This window comes from Zingiber officinale, chromosome 9A (assembly GCF_018446385.1).
Source record: "Zingiber officinale cultivar Zhangliang chromosome 9A, Zo_v1.1, whole genome shotgun sequence".
Lineage (NCBI taxonomy): Eukaryota > Viridiplantae > Streptophyta > Magnoliopsida > Zingiberales > Zingiberaceae > Zingiber > Zingiber officinale.
This window is the reverse complement of record NC_056002.1, coordinates 76,523,233-76,543,353: the sequence shown is the minus strand read 5'-3', so window position 1 is coordinate 76,543,353 and position 20,121 is coordinate 76,523,233.

Genomic DNA, 20,121 nt, shown 5'->3' with positions numbered 1-20,121 from the left:
TTATCAAACCCTTGCTATGCTAATTTATCATTGGGAAGACTCGAGTCGTTTCCCGACAAATGTAACTGTAGGATGATAGTTTTTAGGATCAATTTATTTCTTTGGGTTTTTCTATGTTGTAATTGGGGGTTTGGATTTGGGGTTGCTAAGACTAATAAATGAAAGACAATGCATGTAATTAAAACACTAATATAATATAAACTACAATTGCAAGAGAATTAAAGGAAACACGAAGCATTCAATGAACTTACAACATTAATAAAACCTAATCTAATCTAACCTAATATCTTCCAAATAAACGACAGAAACTTAAAAGATTAAATGAAAGAGAGATGATGTTAGGAGAATGCCTATGGAGATGGACCGGATCATCTCCCCCTCTAATTTGATTAAGTGAGGTGAAGATGCCCACCCTTCCTCTAATATGAGTGAGAGAGAGAGAGAGAGAGAGAGAGAGATGATGTCAGTTAAGTGATGAATGTGGATTGTTGAAGGTTCCTCGGGAGTGGAGCAGACTCCCCTCTCTAATCCGAGCAAGAGAGGTGGAGATGGCCTTGATAGATCGCATAGTCATGATACAATTTTAATTCAAATTAATTACTAACCTAACTATACTAATACAATATAGGATAACTCAGATCATAATTCACAAGGAATGTAGTCGGTGATTTCTAATCTTAGGATCAAGTTATTTGTCAATGGGGATATGGGTTTTAAGTTGTGAATTCTTAAGGTGAACAATGAAAGAAACCCTAATCTAACCTAAATTATCATAGCAACAAATTAAAGAACTCAAGACATTTAACGAAACCTAGTATGATCTAATCTACATGCATTGAATTGAAAATAAAGGAAATTATAGTATAAATGAAAATGACTTATGACATTTGAAAAACACGACATCTAAACTATCCTAATCACTACAATCTAGGAAACAAACAAGAACAATAATGTTATAGAACACCTAGCTACAAATCAACAAAATTAAAACTCAAATAGGTTAAAATTCAAATGCATAAGAGATAAAACCAAGCATCCTATTAACAACTCAATTTCATGAAAAGGAGACTACACATTGCAAGAAAAGTGATCTCTAGATCAGAATTGAAAGCATACAGATCAAGCAACAATGATGAAGAAGAAGCTCAGATGGTTGAATGAGAGGTTAACAATGATTTGGTGAAGAGGGGAGGATGTTGTTATCCAATCAATCGAAGAAGGTAAACCCCTTTCTTCTCCTCAATGGATGAAAGCTATGGAAGATGAAACGCTGCCAAAAGGAACCAAGGTGTGGCTGAATTAGTAGAAGAAGGCCTAATCGGAGGGATTGACATTGAGAGGATTGAGGAATAAGGAATTGTGTTCATGATAGAGATGGGATTAGGTAAGGGAATCCCCTTGAACCTAGTGGAAGAATATCTTGGTGTCGCATAATGTGAATGAAGGTAGATCGTTGGAGTTCAGTGGTAGCACGCGAATTAAGTAGGATATCTTCTGAGCTTCTCGGGTGGTGGCTGAAGAATTGATGGACTAGAAAAAAAATCTCTAGACCTCAGTGGATGAAGGAGATGAGATATAATGGCCAGTATCGATGGAGATGGTCGGAAAACTAAGGAGTTCAAGATACCTCAACCACGAACTCCTCTTGACTTTCAGGTGGAAAGCTAAGGAGTTCAAGATATCTGAGTGAAGTGATGTACTTCCCTTGTTAAATCTCATTAATGATAGTAAATCTCTAACAACATGAGATAGTAACTGCGTGGCTTATAGTACCCAAACAAATTATTCCTTCACCATTAGTCTCGACGAATCTTAAAGATGGTTGGTTCGGGGGTTACAAGGTTACCACTCTTACTCAGTCATTGAGTATAGCGTTATAAGTGACCAATGAGTACATGTCACAAAGTATGTCAAATATCATCATTCTAGGTACTCAAATATCCACCATAAGGGAATGATAATCCAAAGTCTAAAGGGTCAAATAACCTCTTGACTGAGAGTCAACCCATTAAGAGGGCATCTCCATAACTCTCATATTCATGCTCGTAAATGTCCTCCGACAAATATCGACAAAAGGTTGACCACTCTGATCTAAGATATAGAGTTCAGGACCTTGGGTAAAAGATTAAGTAGTCAAGTTCTTGTGCTACTTGATGGAGATAATGTTAGTTGAGTTGACTAACCGTTGTCTTGTAACCCATCATACTATGATTGCTCCAGTTGAGGTTCAGGAACCTCTAGTGATGAGCCATGCACACAAGGGTAGAGGAGAACTATCATTATATAGCTTGTTGAAATAACTGTTAATCGACACTATGCCCCTCGATGATCATCATCTGTTATTTCCACTTAGTAACAGTTGGATTTTATTTGTGTTAATCAATTAAAACCACCTTCTCTATATCATTATGGGTCATATATCTCTATGTACCATCAAGGTTATCTAACCATATTCAATCAGTCCATGAGTTAGGATCTCCCATGGAATAGCGTTAGGCGAGTCGACTAATCATCTTCTTATTAACCATTATGCTTCTACTCCTTATTTCAGGTTCAAATACTCCTGACAACGGGGTATGCTAAAAGAGGTACAGAAGTACTCTCTTTTAAAAACACCTCAAAGTAATCACCAAGTGATTTCTTGTTCCCAAAAGTTGTCTTCTTCATTTTCCTTCACGTGGTGCCTAGTCACAAAAGGATAAGAAACAAACTTCATCATTTCTGCACCAGTACAAGTTATATATCCAAATATACTCCCCAAAATATACACCCTAGTAACATTTGTTGTATAATACTGCAGCAAAATAATAAATAAATAATAAGGTTATTTGAGAAATAATATTATTAGATTTTTCAGGATTTTTTACAATTTTTTGGGGATTTAAACGGAGTCCATATAACTCGTTTTGAGGGGATGAATCGGTGAGGCTAGGTGGAAGCCTGTTTGGAACACCATTTAAGTGGGAGTTGATTAAGGAGTAAACATAGACTTTAATTAAAGCTAACGTAAGGTTAGATTAATTATCATAGATATAAAACCTAGCTTTCCTCTTCTCCACTATCATTTTCGCGATTCCTCAATGTAATGCCCCGCCCCTTCCTGCTTAAGCTGACGGGGGTTACTTATCTTTTCTTCTTAAAAACAGCGAAAGTCTTATCTATAGTATATATATATTTTTTAAACTTTTCCTTTACTTTTCAAATCATCATCACTAACTACCTATCATATGAGTCACATAACATGCTTAACTTAAATTTAAACCATAATACTAAAGGGCATGATGAAGTGTCATAATTCTTATTAACTAGAAGCAGGTCTTTCTCTTTAGCCAAGTCACTACTACACACGTCCTTCTTGCCCCCTCCTGCTGCTCCCTTAGAACATCCAATCCTTACCCTTATCTATGGTACAAGGAATGTAAGCTGTGAGCACTCAAGGCTCAGTAAGATCCTTTCCTACTCACAAAAACCGTATAGCATAAATAAAACTCCAAGTCATAAAGCATAAAGACAACTCATCATATCATGTATAGAAGCATCATATCATAACATAATCGTAAGGTATCAAGGCATATCATAATAAAGTCATAAAGTGCATTCTAGCATAACATAATCATGATCATAACATATCATAACATAATCATAAAGTTCATCCCAACATAACATAACATAATCATAAGCATTATGACATATCATGATAAAATCATAAGGTGCATTCTAACATAACATAATCATGATCATAACATATCATAACATAATCATAAATTCATCCTAACATAACATAACATAATCATAAGCATTATGACATATCATGATAAAATCTTAAGGTGCATTCTAACATAACATAATCATGATCATAACCTATCATAACATAATCATAAAGTTCATCTTAACATAACATGTCATAATCATAAGCATCATGGTACATCGTAACATAATCATAAAGTGTTATGCGAGATGACTTTCAAAAACATGATTCATGCAATAGTATATGCAACATGCCCTTTGAAAACTTATTACTTACATACTTAAACATAATCATAACATGATTGTGGCCCCGGCTTGTACCACATACATAAATGTGCGCGTCCTATGTAGGTCCAAGGTAGCAAGTCTTGAACCCTACAAGGCATACATACTATGCCCGTTTCTTAGTCCATCGACCTAGGGGCACTTAGGAGCCCATCCCTAACGAGACCCGTTTCTTAGTCCATCGACCCCGGGGTGCTTATGGAGCCCACCCTTGGCACAAGCCATATAAAGTAAAGTATCATGTCATACATATCATGGTTCTTGTTCTTTCATGCACATCATAATTCTTATCATATCATACCATATAGAATTTGGGCACACAGCTCATCATAATGGTATGTAAAATTTGGGCACACAGCACATACATGCATAGTTTGGGCACACAACTCATCATAAATAGCATGCATAATTTGGGCACACAGCTTATCATAAATATCATGCATAAATTGGGCACACAGCTCATTATAAATAGCATGCATAACTTGGGCACATAGCACATCATAAGGGTTACCATCATACATAGATCGTAAGTGTACATAATTTAAACATAAAAGCATAGCAAGCTCTTACCACATCATAAAACATTGCATGTGATATACATGGGAAACATATTTAGATTTCTAACCCTAATGTCATATAGTGGCCGAAACATATAGTTGTGATTTAGGTAAGAAAACCACATACAAGTATGTGAACCCTAAACCAATATCATATCATATACCATAAGGAAACATCATGAGCATGTTTAGGTAGGGTTCTAGGTTTCCTAAGCTTATATACTCATCCTGGCCGAAACTTAACAAGCATTACATTGGGTTAAAAATTATCATTCAAGCATGTGAAACCTAAACCAAATCCGTAGCAAATATTAAAAGGAACATCATGAGCATAATTAGGTTAGGGTCTAAGTTTCCTAAGCCCTTAAACATGTTGTGGCCGAGACTTATAAGGCTTGAATCTAGGGTTCAAGTGTCATAAAAGCATGAGAACCCTAAACAAATTTCATAGCAATTATTTCAAGGAACAACATGAGCATAATTAGGTTAGGTTCTAAGTTTCCTAAGCCCTTAAACATGATTGTGGCCCAAACTTGTAAGGCTTGAATTTAGGGTTCAAGTGTCATAAAAGCATGAGAACCCTAAACAAATTTCATAGCAATTATTTCAAGGAACAATGTGAGCATAATTAGGTTAGGTTCTAAGTTTCCTAAGCCCTTAAACATGATTGTGGCCGAAACTTGTAAGGCTTGAATCTAGGGTTCAAGTGTCATAAAAGCATGAGAACCCTAAACAAATTTCATAGCAATTATTTCAAGGAACAATATGAGCATAATTAGGTTAGGTTCTAAGTTTCCTAAGCCCTTAAACATGATTGTGGCCGAAACTTGTAAGGCTTGAATCTAGGGTTCAAGTGTCATAAAATCATGAGAACCCTAAACAAATTTCATAGCAATTATTTCAAGGAACAACATAAGCATAATTAGGTTAGATTCTAAGTTTTCTAGGCCCTTAAACATGATTGTGGCCGAAAGTTCATGGAGCATGAAAACAAGTTCTAACCTCACTACAACATGAGCATGTCATATTAATCTCATAACTTGTCTTAAGGAGGATCATGGCATGATTAGTTTAGGTTTAACAATTTCTTTTATGCTCCTAATCCTATCATGGCCGAATACTTAGGATCATGGAATAAAATTTATTCATCATCTAGGCATGAGCATATCATGTTAACAACTTTCTCATCATGAAGTACTTATCATAAAACAAAAAGGAGCATGCTTGGTTTGAGTCTCAATTTACCTATCTCCTTTGTTCATGTTTGGCCGAGAGTCTAAGGGCATGATTCTAAGTTCCAATCAAACATTCTAGCATATGAACATTAGATAAATCCCTACCTTAAGATACATGTTATATGAAGCATATTGAGCATGTTAAAATTTAGGTCTTTATATTCCTAGGTCCTTCTTTTTGGTCTTGTCTTGGCCGAAATTTTTCATGAAGTTAACTTGGGTTTTTATGTAACCAAATCTCATAGAAAACACACAAGCTATTGTACCACAGGTGAGGGAAACTTACATCCTTTCGCTTGTGGTTTTTCTTAAGAAGAAAAGTATCCTAAGTGCCAAGGAAGGAGAGAGCTTCTTCTTCTTGTACCTCCTTTTGCTTCTCTTGCTTGGAAGGGATAGATCTTGAAGGCTTCCTCTCTAAATTTAGTTTTCTTGAAGAGGAACTTAGCTTAGCTTTTGGAATAAGGAGAGGGAAGGGGTTCTTGGTTCAGTGAAGAATGAAGAAGGAGAAAGGAAGGAGGAAGAAAGAAAAGGATTTAATCTCTTGTTTTTCTTCTCCCAATCCAATTTATTCCAATGTAAATGAAGCATGTCTTCATTCATTCCCTCAACTCCTCTTTTCCCTCATTCCTTTAATTCCCATGAAAATAGAGAGAGAGGGAGGGAAGTAGGCAATTCATCCTTTGCTTGCTTCTTTTCTTAACCAAGAGAAAGAGAAGGTAAGCAACTTGGTTTTCTCTTGCTCTTTTGCTTAGTTTTCTTTTATTTCCTTCTCACCTTTAACTAAAATTTCATTCTTTTCTATCCATATATTATTCATTATCTTAGTGGTTATCATACAATCAATTTATCTCTATTATTTGTGGGAGGTTCAAGGTTCAATCCTTGACCTCACCTCTTCTTATTCTATTTTTTTTTTGTTTCTATTTTCCCTTTTTCTCTTATTCTTTTTATTTCTATGATCTAAAGAAAATAGTACTCATATACTTATCTTATAATTTCGTGGGTGTTACACTCACCTCTCCCGAGCCCCCCTGTTAGTAATTAGCCCTAAGAGCCAATCATGAGATGATTAGACCTTTTTGGGTTACTCATTGAGTTAGATGTTGACTCTCCGCAAGTGTACGGATATGTCGTAATTAATAATTAAAGATATCGAATCCACAGGGACTGGAATAAGCACTAAAGATGTCTCAACGCGAGTAAGCTAAACAAACAATCAATTGATTTACAAAAGCTAAGTGTAACTATGAAAGGTAAACAAGGAAATGAAAGAATAAGAAACAAGAAATAAGGCAACGATAAAGGGTATGTTCTAGGAGTTTTCGTTTCTTTGTAAGGTTTGTTCAATGTAAATGATCTACCAAATCTTATTCCTCAATTGTCCATCATTTGTAGAAGGTTGCTGGTTCCCTCTTGCAATAGACAACCGGGCTAGAACTGAAATGTATCTAAACGTGATCAATTAGAAATGAACTTATGTTGTCCTTACACGGGCTTGCCTGTCACGTGCGTTCCTCAGAAAATAAACATAGAATCCATCACTCTTCAACCACATTAAGATATAATATATAAACACATACAATCTATCCTACCCTCTTGAAATACCTAATTTCCCCTTCAAAATTACCCTTCAAACGTCCTTACACGGGCATGTTCCTGTCATGAACGTCCCTAAGAAAATCGAATGAGGAATTACCTCTAAAAGATCCAAAAGATATCCAAACATTCAATCAAGCATTGTAATTAAGCCCTAATCACAACAATCCACGCAAGAAAGAATAGATACAAACAAGGCAAAATCATAGAAATAGGAAATTGACACATCCACAAGAGTTTTACATCAAATCATCTTTACAATTACTCCCTCCATCTTAGAACAAGAAATCTACTCCATAAAACAAGGAAAGAAACCCCAAGAGATGAAGATTACAAGCATTCTTACCCCTCAAATCCAAGAAAAGAGAGAAAAATAACTTATCTACAAAGAAGAATGTCTTCGGATCCAATCCTTGCTTTCCCATAGTCGATTCGGTGAAGATCCACCCTTAGATCGCCGGAAATCCCTCCAAGAATGGTAAGGCATGCCCCAATCTTGTTTCCCTCCCAAAAGGGAGAAGATCCCCTTTGAAATGAAGAAGAAACCGTTATATAGAGGGGGAAAATCAGGTGCCACACGACCCCAGGATCTGGCCGTGTGTGGGACATGGCCTGGCTCACTCCTTCTCAGCCTGTCTCACACGACCGTGTGTGAGACATGGCCATGTCTGGCTCTGCCACTACACTCCCTGCACGGCCGTGTAGATCCACATGGCCTGCGTTGCCTCCGGCTCTGGAGCTCATGCACGAGTCGTGTGAAGCACACGGCCAGGGCATTCTTGCCCTCTGGAATTGTTGCACGGGTCGTGTGTAGCACACGGCCAGGGCACTCTTCAGCTCTGGAAGGCTTACATGGCCGTGTAGTGTACACGGCCAGGCTTCCTCTGGCTTCTCATCTTGGCACGACCGTGTGAGGTTCACACGGCCAAGGCCACTTCCTTTCCTGCTGCAATTACATGGGCAATGATCCAAACATGACCTAGGCAACCCCCCATGGCAGGGTTGCGTGAGGTACAAGAATGGTGCCTTCCTCCTTTGCTTCGCTTACATATTTGGCCTTGAACATGAAATCTACACCAAATTTGACTCCTATGTACAGAAAATACATAAAAGCATATCTCCGAACAAAAAGAGTAAATATTCTAAAAGGAAAGCTGGAAGTACGAAAATACGTAGACAAAGCATGTACAAAGTATGTGAATGTGTGTCAAAACATACTAAACAAGTGTATACAATCTATGCACATCACACCCCCAGACTTAAACCTTTGCTTGTCCTCAAGTAAAATGCTGCAATCTAAATTCATATGTTCTACAATGTTCTCATATCCCTAATGCATTCTCCTAACTCTATCAAAAAGCTTCATTGACAAGCATGATCATGGAAACAGGTTAAGTATGGCTCAAGCATAAGTTCTTGTGCACAGTGCAAAGTAACTCAAAAATTCTTCAAGTTTTAATCTATGTCTTAGTCAAGTCGTCATCAAGTTTGAATTCCTAATGTTTACAGTGATAGACAAGTAACCAGTGATAGGCACTTACTTGCCACACACTTGGTTCATATTTCTCAATCAACCTAAGGTCTCAAAGGCGTGCTCAATCTCAAGAGAACCTAAGCAGTCATTTCCCCAGTAACCTAACTCGGTCTCAAAGGGGTGACTTATTAGATTCCACTCACGACAATTATTTTTTATATCCCTTATTCACTTTTTTTTATTTTTTTCACACTCATTTTTTTCATAAGTATTTGCATTGTGCAAATCTTATTCATAAATGTACTTTTAGCACAAATGTTGGGATATTTTGATTTTTCCAAATGAGCTTACATGAGTTGAGCCTCATCCAGTAACCAAAATGAAGTTTGAGAAATCACCATGGAAACTAAGTACTAAACAAACAAGATGAATCATAACTATTTCAATGAAATCAACCATTCAAGTATAGGTGTAGTGAAGATAAGATCCTTAAGGTCACGCCAAAACTAAAACTCATCTTCATATGATACTTAGCTTATATCATGGTACCCAAGATAGAGAAAAGAGGTACATTAAGCATACTACTAGCATCTCTTAAAACATCATGAATCTAGATAATGAACGTGCTAACATTTAATCTTAAAGACAAGAAAGCATATAAGTGAAGTTTTGATATTCTCAAGATGTATGCCACAATATTTTCAAAAGATAGTCAAGTGACTATAAAAAATCAAGTAATCCAAGCAAGACAATCAAAATAAAATGCAGAACAAAACTAAACATGCAGAAAATAAGCAAAAACTGAAAACTAGAATGCATAAAGAAAAATCAGGTTTGACATCCTCCCCCCACTTAAACTTTTCATCACCCCGATGAAATCAATATGGTGGAAGAGGTGGAGGTGGAGGTGGACGAGGAAAAGGATGCCTACTGTTGGTGCTGGAAGCATCCGACGATCGAACCTGCGTTTTGATAATGGCAAAGGGTTCAAAGTTAAGCTATTTTGTAATCTAACAGTTTGAATAAGATAGCAGGAAAGTCTTAAGTATACTTAGGCAAAAGTCCTAGCTGCGATTAGGCAAGTGGAAAACCCTAGGGGGTGGTAACCCTATGCAAAAAGTCTTGGCGGGTGGAGGGCTTCAGGCAAAAGTCCTAGGGGGTGGTAACCCTAGGTGGAAAGTCCTGGTGTCGCGAACCAGGTGAAAGAGTGGACGGGTCGGGAAGCGAGCGCTCAGCAGAAAGTCCGGAAGCATCGAGCGTCGAGCAAAAGTCCAGTCGATCTGGAAGATCGTGCTGGCATCAGGTAAATCTCCTGAGAGGAGTAGGTAAGGACGCGCCCCCCAGAAGAGGGAACAGTAGGCGTCGGTTCGACCTAGGGTTTCCAGTCGGAAATCTGAAGTCAGAACCGGATAGTCTGGAGACTGTCAGAATATTCTATTGTCATATTTATACTACTGTTATGTGCTAACTTTGTGTTGCATGGTATTTTGGGACTAATGTATCTTGCAGGTACAAAGAAGCAATCTTAAGCCTCGGATGAATAGTACCTGAGGCGCCTCCATGGAGCTTGGAGGCGCCTCAGGTACAAGGCTGAAGCAGGCTGCGAAGCAGGTCTGGAGGCGCCTTGGATGAAGCTGGAGGCGCCTTAGACCAGAGCTTAGAGGCGCCTTGGAGTGGCTTGGATGTAACGCCCGCCCTCCCTGCTAACCCTAAGGGACGGGGCTACGATACTCTATGTAGATATTACAGCGGAAGACTTGAAATAATTTTTTTTTTCTTAGTTTAATAAAACTTTTCATTTGTTTTCAAATCTGAACTACACTAATATGGTTTCCATAACATGATAACAAGATAAATAGAAACATAACATCAAGTTACCCATATAGTACTACAATTTACGAAACCAAAGCGTAATTCTTAAAAGTTCTTAAAGCAGGTTCTTATTTGGTTGCCTAGCCACCGCCACACACATCTCCTTGCCTCTCCTGCTGCTCCTTTAGCTCATCCAGCTTTTTCCTTTATCTGTGGTACAAGGAAAGTAAGCTATGAGCACTCATGACTCAGTAAGTTCCTTTCCTACTCACTAAAACCGAAAATCATCACGTGATCAAAGAATATCTCAACATTACATGATCTCAACTAGTCATGGCATAACATATCATACTCTTTAAGCATATCATGCAACATAACAAAATCATAACTAGTCATGGCATATCATCTCTTAAAGCATAGCATGATACATAACATAATCATATCTAATCATGGCATATCATAGCATCATCATAAGGTAGCATGGCATATCAAGCTCTTAAAGCATAGCATGAAACATAACATAATCATATCTAATCATGGCATATCATAAACATAGCATCATCACAACATGATCATAAGGTATATGCAATATGATTTTGAAAACATGTATCCGAAAAACATGTGTATGTCTCATGATCTTTAAAACCATTTCTTCTTACATATATACTTGAACATATTATCAACTTAAAGTGGATCCCGGCTATGTACCACTTACATATTGCGCGCAACCTATGTAGGTCCAAGGTAGCAAGTCTTGAACCCTACAAGGCAAACATACTAGGCCCGAGTCTTACTCCATCGACCTAGGGGCACTTAGGAGCCCATCCCTAACGAGGCCCGAGTCTTATTCCATCGACCCCGGGGCGCTTATGGAGCCCACCCTTGGTACAAGCCATATAAAGTAAAGTACATGTCATACTTATACATATCACACATCATAAGGGCATGCATCACTTAGGCACACATCATATCATAAAAGTATGCATCACTTAGGCATACATCATATCATAAAAGTATGCATCACTTAGGCATACATCATATCATAAAAGTATGCATCACTTAGGCATACATCATATCATAAAGGTATGCATCACTTAGGCATACATCATGTCATAAAAGCATGCATATTTTCACCACATAGCATATCATAAAAGCATGCATATTTTCACCACATAGCATATCATAAAAGCATGCATAGCATATCATAAAAGCATGCATATTTCAAGCACATGTCATATCATGGAAAGTATGAATCACAAGCATACATGTTTAAGCATAAGGGTGTATCATGTGATTATACTATCATAAGAAACATGGTAACATAGTTAACTTGGATTCTAAGCTTCCTAATCCCTTGGGTTCTTATCATGGCCGAAACCCCTTAGATCTCAATTTAGGTAAAAATAACCTCCAAGCATGTGGAACCTAAATTATCATCACATCAATTTCATAGGAAGCATTATAAGCATGATTAACTTGGTTTCTAAGTTCTCCAAGTCCCTAAACTTCATGTGGCCGAACCTTATCAGGTGTGAAACAAGGTCCCAAATGTCATGAAAGTATGGAAACCTTAAACCATATTTATAGCATTTTTCTTCCAAGTAACATAGTAATCATATTTGAGCTAATTCCTAAGTTCTTCAAACCCTTAACATATGTCATGGCCAAAATTTCACAAGTATTCATTAGGGCTAAAAACAAGCATACAAGCATGTGAACTTGAACTAACATCATGTATAAATTCATAATAAGGTATCATACAAAGGGTATGGCCGAAACTTACCCTAGCCTCATTTTAGGTCATTAAGCAACATATAGCATGAGAACTTTGGCTTTCTACTTATCATATTTCATGTAGAGTGACATGAGCATATTTAAATTTTGTTCTAGAGTTTCTAGGGCATCTATCCCTTCATGGCTGAGACCTACAATGGTCCATTTAGGTCATGGAAAAATTATACAAGCATGTGACACAATCAACACATTATCATATTTCCATAAGAAGCATTTTTAACACAATTGGTTTCAATTCTAAGGCCTCTAGGTCATTTAAACCCTACTTGGCCGAGACCCATCAGTGGTTAACTTTGCTTCAAATAGCCTAAAAGCATAGGAAGTCATACAAGTTTCATAGCATGTATAAAGACAAGCATAATAAACATACATGTGCATTGTGTCTTAGGCTTCCTAGGTTTCTTTCCTTTTTCTTTTATTTTTCCTCATGGCCGAAACCTACCATTCTCTAAACAAGGTTTTAAGTGGCCTAAAGCATGAAAAACCTAAGTAAGTTTCATGGCAAAAATTACTAAGAACATCATATACCAATTTGGTTCATAAACAAGCTAGGACCCTTGTGACCTTACAAGTCATATATCATGTAACTAAATTCTCTACACCCTAATTAAGCATGAGAGCATTAAACGACGTTCATATCTTAATATCACAGAGGTCTTGAGCATGTTAAAATTTTGTTTAAGCTTTCCTAAGCTATCCATCTTAACATGGCCGAAAATCTTAATGAAGAGTTCATGAATTTCTAGCAATATTCAACATGCAATTCTTTAAGAGAACTCTATATTCTATCATATAAACATGGTTACTTAAATTTTAAAGGTCTTCCTAACCCTAAGCTCTTTTCTTGGCCGAAACATATGAGGGGATTTCCTTTGGTTCCAAGTAACTTTCAAGCAAGAAAAACCAATAAAAGATCCTTAGTAATTCATGGAGGGAATCTTGTACTAGTTTGATTAAACAATGATTTCCCTAACCTCTTTAAAACATTTTTGGCCGAAATTCTAGGGTTAGGTACTCCTCTGACCAAGCATCATATAGGTATAAAAACATAAAGGAAAACCTTCCTACATAGCATAGAAAAATATCACGAAATGATGACTTGTTTAAACCTTCCTAGATTTGAAACACTTCTTTGGCCGAATTTTTTTAAATTCTATTCTAGGTTTTCTAATCCTCATAAAATCCGAAAATCACATAAAAATCCTTGTACCACAGGTGAGGGGAAGCTTACATCCTTTTCTCTTGTGGATCTAAGGTATGGTGATGGAAGAAGTAGCCTCTTCTTCTAGTTCCCTTCCCTTGTTCCTCTTGCTAAGTCCTCCTTGTATCTTAGGCTTTCTTAGGAGAAAACCTTGGCTTGGGGCCGAAGATGGAGGAGAGGGGGCTGGGGTTCTTGGTGATGGAGAGGGGAGAATGAGAGAAATGAGAGAAAAATTAGAATTCTTCTCTTTACTTGCTCCCTTTTATGTTAAGGAGGAAGAAGTAGCAAAATTAGTTTTTGCTTTCCTTCTCCCTTAGCCTTTTTTTCCTATTTTATTTTTATTTTTATTTATTTATTTATCCTCATCATTCATGGTGAAATAAGGGGGAATGAATCCCCTTAATTAGCCTCTTTTATTTTTCGGCAAGAGAAGAGAGAAAGAGGGAGAGAAGGAAGGAAGGCAAGTTGCCTTTCTCTTGCTCTTTTCTTGTTTTCTTTTGGCTAACTTTTACTCTCACCCTTATCATGAGTTTCCCTCCTTTTCTATCAATATCTTCTCTCTATCCCAATTGGTTTCTACAAATTAATTCTATAAATTATAATATAAGAGGTTCAAGGTTCAATCCTTGACCTCCTCTTCTTTTTATTGCATTTTATTTCTTTTTGCTTCAACCCACTTCCTTTTATTTTTCTAAGGAAAAATCCTACATTCATATACTTATCTTAAAAGCTTAGTGGGTGTTACATTGGAGACGCCTTCAAGTGGATGAGATGCGACCAATTCTGTGCTGATCTACGTGGGTGACTTGGGAGGCCTGGAGGCGCTTTGGACAAGCTTGGAGGCGCCTCCAGTAGTGTATAAAAGGGGACCTCGAGGCAACAATTAAGACAACACATTCCAAGTGATCTTTCTACGACAATGACTAACAAGAAGTTCCCGAAGTGCTGTAGCATCATCCCGACGACCCGAAGCACCAGATTTGATATTCTTGTTGTCGGTATTGCTTTCCTTACAGTTCAAATTGTAATTAGTTTGTAATAACTTTTCGAGCTTATAGTTGTTGCCCACCAGAAGCGATCAACGATCGCGGACCTTGGAGTAGGAGTTGTCACAGGCTCCGAGCCAAGTAACTCTTCGTGTCTTTGTGTGTGATTGTCCTTTTAATTTCCGCTGTGTTTATCTCGAGTGTTTTAAATCTAATGAAATAGCCACGAGCTGCCCCCCCCCCCCTCTATCACTTCTCGATCCAACAATTGGTATCAGAGCGGGGTCACTTCGATTTGGTGCAACCACCAATCAAGCATTTTTTTTGTGGTTATTTTCAATTTTACAGAGTCAATTAGAATTGGCTTAATAGCTACATTCTAATTCTTTTTATGAATTGATTTTTGCTTGAAATTGGTGCAACACCACTCGAGCTCATTAATTTTAGCTCTATTCCCACACTACTAATCCAAGACCTAGTCTTGGGACATCTTGTTTTATTTTGTATTTGCATATTAATTAAATGACCCAGCAAGAAGGATACAGTACCGTTCGCCCCCCGCTCTTCACCGGAGAAGATTTCGGGTACTGGAAAGGACGAATAGAAATCTTCTTAAAAATCCAGTTCGAGATGTGGATGATCGTCAAGACTAGATTCCAACTGCCAACCAACGAAGACCGCAAGCCTACACCCTGTGAGAACTGGGAACCAGCTCTAATCAAGAAGGTGAAAGCCAATGCCAGAGCAACCTGCACCCTCTAGTGTGGACTGACCAAAGAGGATCTCAACAGAGTTGGTTCGTTTTCAACTACAAAGGAGCTATGGAAGAAGCTGATCGAACTACACGAGGGCACCTTCGACACCAAGGTAAGCAAAAGAGATATGTTATTTAATAAATTATATAATCTAAAAATGCAGGAAGGAGAGACAGCAAGTCAACTCCACGCTCGAATTCAAGACATCCTCAATTCCCTCCATGCAATCGGGCAAAGGGTTGAGAACAGGGATATAAGGTACGCTCTTAACGCGTTTCTAAGGAGTATATTGTGGGTGTCAATGGTAGATGCCTACAAAGTCTCTAAGGACTTCTCTTCCTTAAGGTTAGATGAATTAGTCTCTGAGTTCGAATTAGTCTCCGAGAAGGGCATTGCTTTTGTTGCAGGTACAAGCAGAACACGCGAACCTAGACCAAGGCATAGAACCGAACCAGAAATGGATGAAGAACCTGACTCAGATGATGAACATGACGAGCTAACGGCTGAGCTCGTCAACCTTGTAAAGAAGCTCTACAAGAAGAAGAAGGGGTTCAACAAAAGGGACCTCAAGAAGGCAGTCCAGTCCAAGGAAGCCCAATCAAGTTCGAAAGTAAAATTTGAAGTGACATGCTACGGCTGCAACTAGAAGGGACACATTAAAGCCAACTATCCAAACCAAAAAGAGATAAAGAAACAAAGAAGGAAAAAAGGTCTTGAAGGCAACGTTCGAAGAATCTTCCTCAGAAGACGATGACAACGAACTCGATCAGATGAGTCTCCTTGCACTGATGGCCCGGGATCAGATCAAGATGTCCGAGAGCGAGAGCGAATCGGAAGCTAAATCGAAAAGAAGCCACGCATCCGTATCCGTTTCCGAAGGGCCTGAGCCCACTGTATGTAACGCCCGCCCTCCCTGCTAACCCTAAGGGACGGGGCTACGATACTCTACGTACATATTACAGCGGAAGACTTAAATAATTTTTCTTAGATTAATAAAACTTTTCTTTTGTTTGCATACCCGAACTACACTAATATGGTTTCCATAACATGATAACAAGATAAATAGAAACATAACATCAAGTCACCCATTTAGTACTACAATTTATGAAACCAAAGCGTAATTCTTAAAAGTTCTTAAAGCAGGTTCTTATTTGGTTGCCTAGCCACAGCCACACACATCTCCTTGCCTCTCCTGCTGCTCCTTTAGCACATCCAGCTTTTTCCTTTATCTGTGGTACAAGGAAAGTAAGCTGTGAGCACTCATGGCTCAGTAAGTTCCTTTCCTACTCACTAAAACCAAAAATCAACACATAATCAAACAATGTCTCAAGTTAACCTGATCTCAACTAGTCATGGCATAACATATCATATTCTTTAAGCATATCATGCAACATAACATAATCATATCATGGCATATCATCCCTTAAAACATAGCATGAAACATCACATAATCATATCATGGCATATCATTTCTTAAAATATAGCATGAAACATAACATAATCATATCATGGCATATCCTTCCTTAAAACATAGCATGAAACATAACATAATCATATCATGGCATATCCTTCCTTAAAACATAGCATGAAACATAACATAATCATATCATGGCATATCATCTCTTAAAGCATAGCATGAATCATAACATAATCATATCTAAGCATAGCATATCATAAATCATAGCATCATCACAATATGATCATAAAGTTTATGCAATATGATTTTGAAAACATGTATCCAAAAAACATGTGTATGTCTCATGATCTTTAAAACCATTTCTTCTTACATATATACTTGAACGTAATATCAACATAAACGGGCCCGGCTTAGTACCACATACATACATAATGCGCGCATCCTAAGTAGATCCAAGGTAGCTAGTCCTGAACCTACTAGGAAACTAGGCCCATAGCTCGACCTAGGGGCACGTAAGGAGTCCACCCTTTACTAGGCCCGTAATTCGACCTAGGGGCGCATAAGGAGCCCACCCTTTTGGTACAAGCCATTCAAAGTAAAATACATGTCATACTTATACATATCATACATCATACAAGCATACATCACTTAGGCATACATCATAAAAAAGTATGCATCACTTAGGCATACATCATGTCATAAAAGTATGCATCACTTAGGCATACATCATATAAAAGTATGCATCACTTAGGCATACATCATGTCATAAAAATATGCATCACTTAGGCATACATCATGTCATAAAAGTATGCATCACTTAGGCATACATCATATAAAAGTATGCATCACTTAGGCATACATCATATTAACATGCATATCATCAAAGCATACATATTTTAAGCACATAGCATGTCATCAAAGTATGCATATTTCTATCCACATAGCATATCATAAAAGCGTGCATATTCTAAGCACATAGTATATCATTAAAGCATGCATATTTCTAAGCATATAACATATCATTAAAACATGCATATTTCTAAGCACATAGTATATCATTAAAGCATGCATATTTCTAAGCACATAACATATCATTAAAACATGCATATTTCTATCCATATAGCATATCATAAAAGCATGCATATTCTAAGCATATAGAATATCATCAAGCATGCATATTCTAAGCACATAACATATCATCAAAGCATGCATATTTCTAAACACATATCATATCATAAAAGAAAATATAAATCACAAGCATACATGTTTAAGCATAAGGGTGTATCTTGTGATTATACTATCATAAGAAACATGGTATCATAGTTAACTTGGGTTCTAATCTTCCTACCCCCTTGGGTTCCTATCATGGCCGAACCCCCTTTGGTCTCAACTTAGGTAAAAACAACCTCCAAGCATGTGAAACCTAAATTATCATCACATAAATTTCATAGGAAGCATTATAAGCATGATCAACTTGGTTCCTAAGTTCTCCAAGTCCTTAAACTCATGTGGCCGAACCCTATCAGTATATAAACAAGATCCCAAATGTCATGAAAGCATGGAAACCTTAAACCATATTTATAGCATTTTTTTCCAAGTAGCATAGTAAGCATATTGAGCTAGTTCCTAAGTCCTTCAAGCCCTTAGCATATGTCATAGTCAAACTTTTAACAAGTGTTCATTAGGGCTAACAACAAACATACAAGCATGTGAACTTGAACTAACATCATGTATAAATTCATAACAAGACATTATACAACATGTATGGCCGAAACTTACCCTAGCCTTAATTAGGTCATTAAACAACATATAGCATGGGAACTTTGTCTTTCTTCTTATCATATTTAATGTAGAGTGACATTAGCATATTTAATTTTTGTTCTAGGGTTTCTAGGGCATCTATCCCTTCATGGACGAAACATACAATGGTCCATTTAGGTCATGGGAAAATTATACAAGCATGTGACACAATCAACACATTATCATATTTCCATAAGAAGCATTTTTAACCCATTTGGTTTCATTTCTAAGGCCTCTAGGTCTTTTAAACCCTACTTGGCCGAAACTCAACAGTATATAAACTTGCTTCAAATAGCCTAAAAGCATAAGAAATCATACAAGTTTCATAGCATGTATAAAGACAAGCATAATAAACATACATGTGAATTGTGTCTTAGGCTTCCTAGGTTTCTTTCCCTTTTTCTTTTATTTTTCCTCATGGCCAAAACTTACCAATTTCTAAACTAGGTTTTAGGTGGCTTAAAACATGAAAAACCTAAGTAAGTTTCATGGCAAAAATTACTAAGAACATCATATACAAAGTTGGTTCATAAACAAGCTAGGACCCTTGTGATCTTACATGTCATATATCATGTAACTAATTTTCTATACTCCAATTAAACATGAGAGCATTAAATAACTTTCATATCATAATATCACAGAGGTCTTGAGCATATTAAAATTTTGTTTAAGCTTTTCTAAACTATCCATCTTATCATGGCCGAAAATCTAAAATAAGAGTTCATGAATTTCTAGCAATGTTCAACATGCAATTCTTTAAGAGAACTCTATATTCTATCATACAAACATGGTTACTTAAATTTAAAGGTCTTCCTAACCCTAAGACATTTTCTTGGCCGAAACATATAAATGGATTTATTTTGGTTCCAAGTAACTTTCAAGCATGAAAACCAATAAAAGACCCTTAGTAGTTCATGGAGGGAATCTTGTACTAGTTTGGTTACACCATGTTTTCCCTAACCTCCTTAAAATATTTTTGGCCGAAATTCTAGGGTTAGGCACTCCTCTGATCAAGCATCAATTAGGTATAAAAACATGAAGAAAATCCTTCCTACATAGCATAGAGAACATATCATAAAATAAAGACTTGTTTAAACCTTCCTAGATTTGAAAACCCTTTCTATAGCCGAAATTTCTTAAATTCTTTCCTAGGTTTTCTAATCCTCATAAAATCCGAAAATCACATAAAAAGCCTTGTACCACAGGTGAGGGGAAGCTTACATCCTTTTCTCTTGTGGATCTAAGGTATGGTGATGGAAGAAGTAGCCTCTTCTTCTAATTCCTTTCCCTTGATTCCCTTGCTAAGTCCTCCTTGTATCTTAGGCTTTCTTAGGGGAAAAACCTTGGCTTTGGGGCCGAAGATGGAGGAGAGGGGACTAATGGTTTCGGTGAGGGAGAGGAAGAATGAGAGAAAATGAGAGAAAAATAAACTTCTCTTTTCTTGCTCCCTTTTATGTTAAGG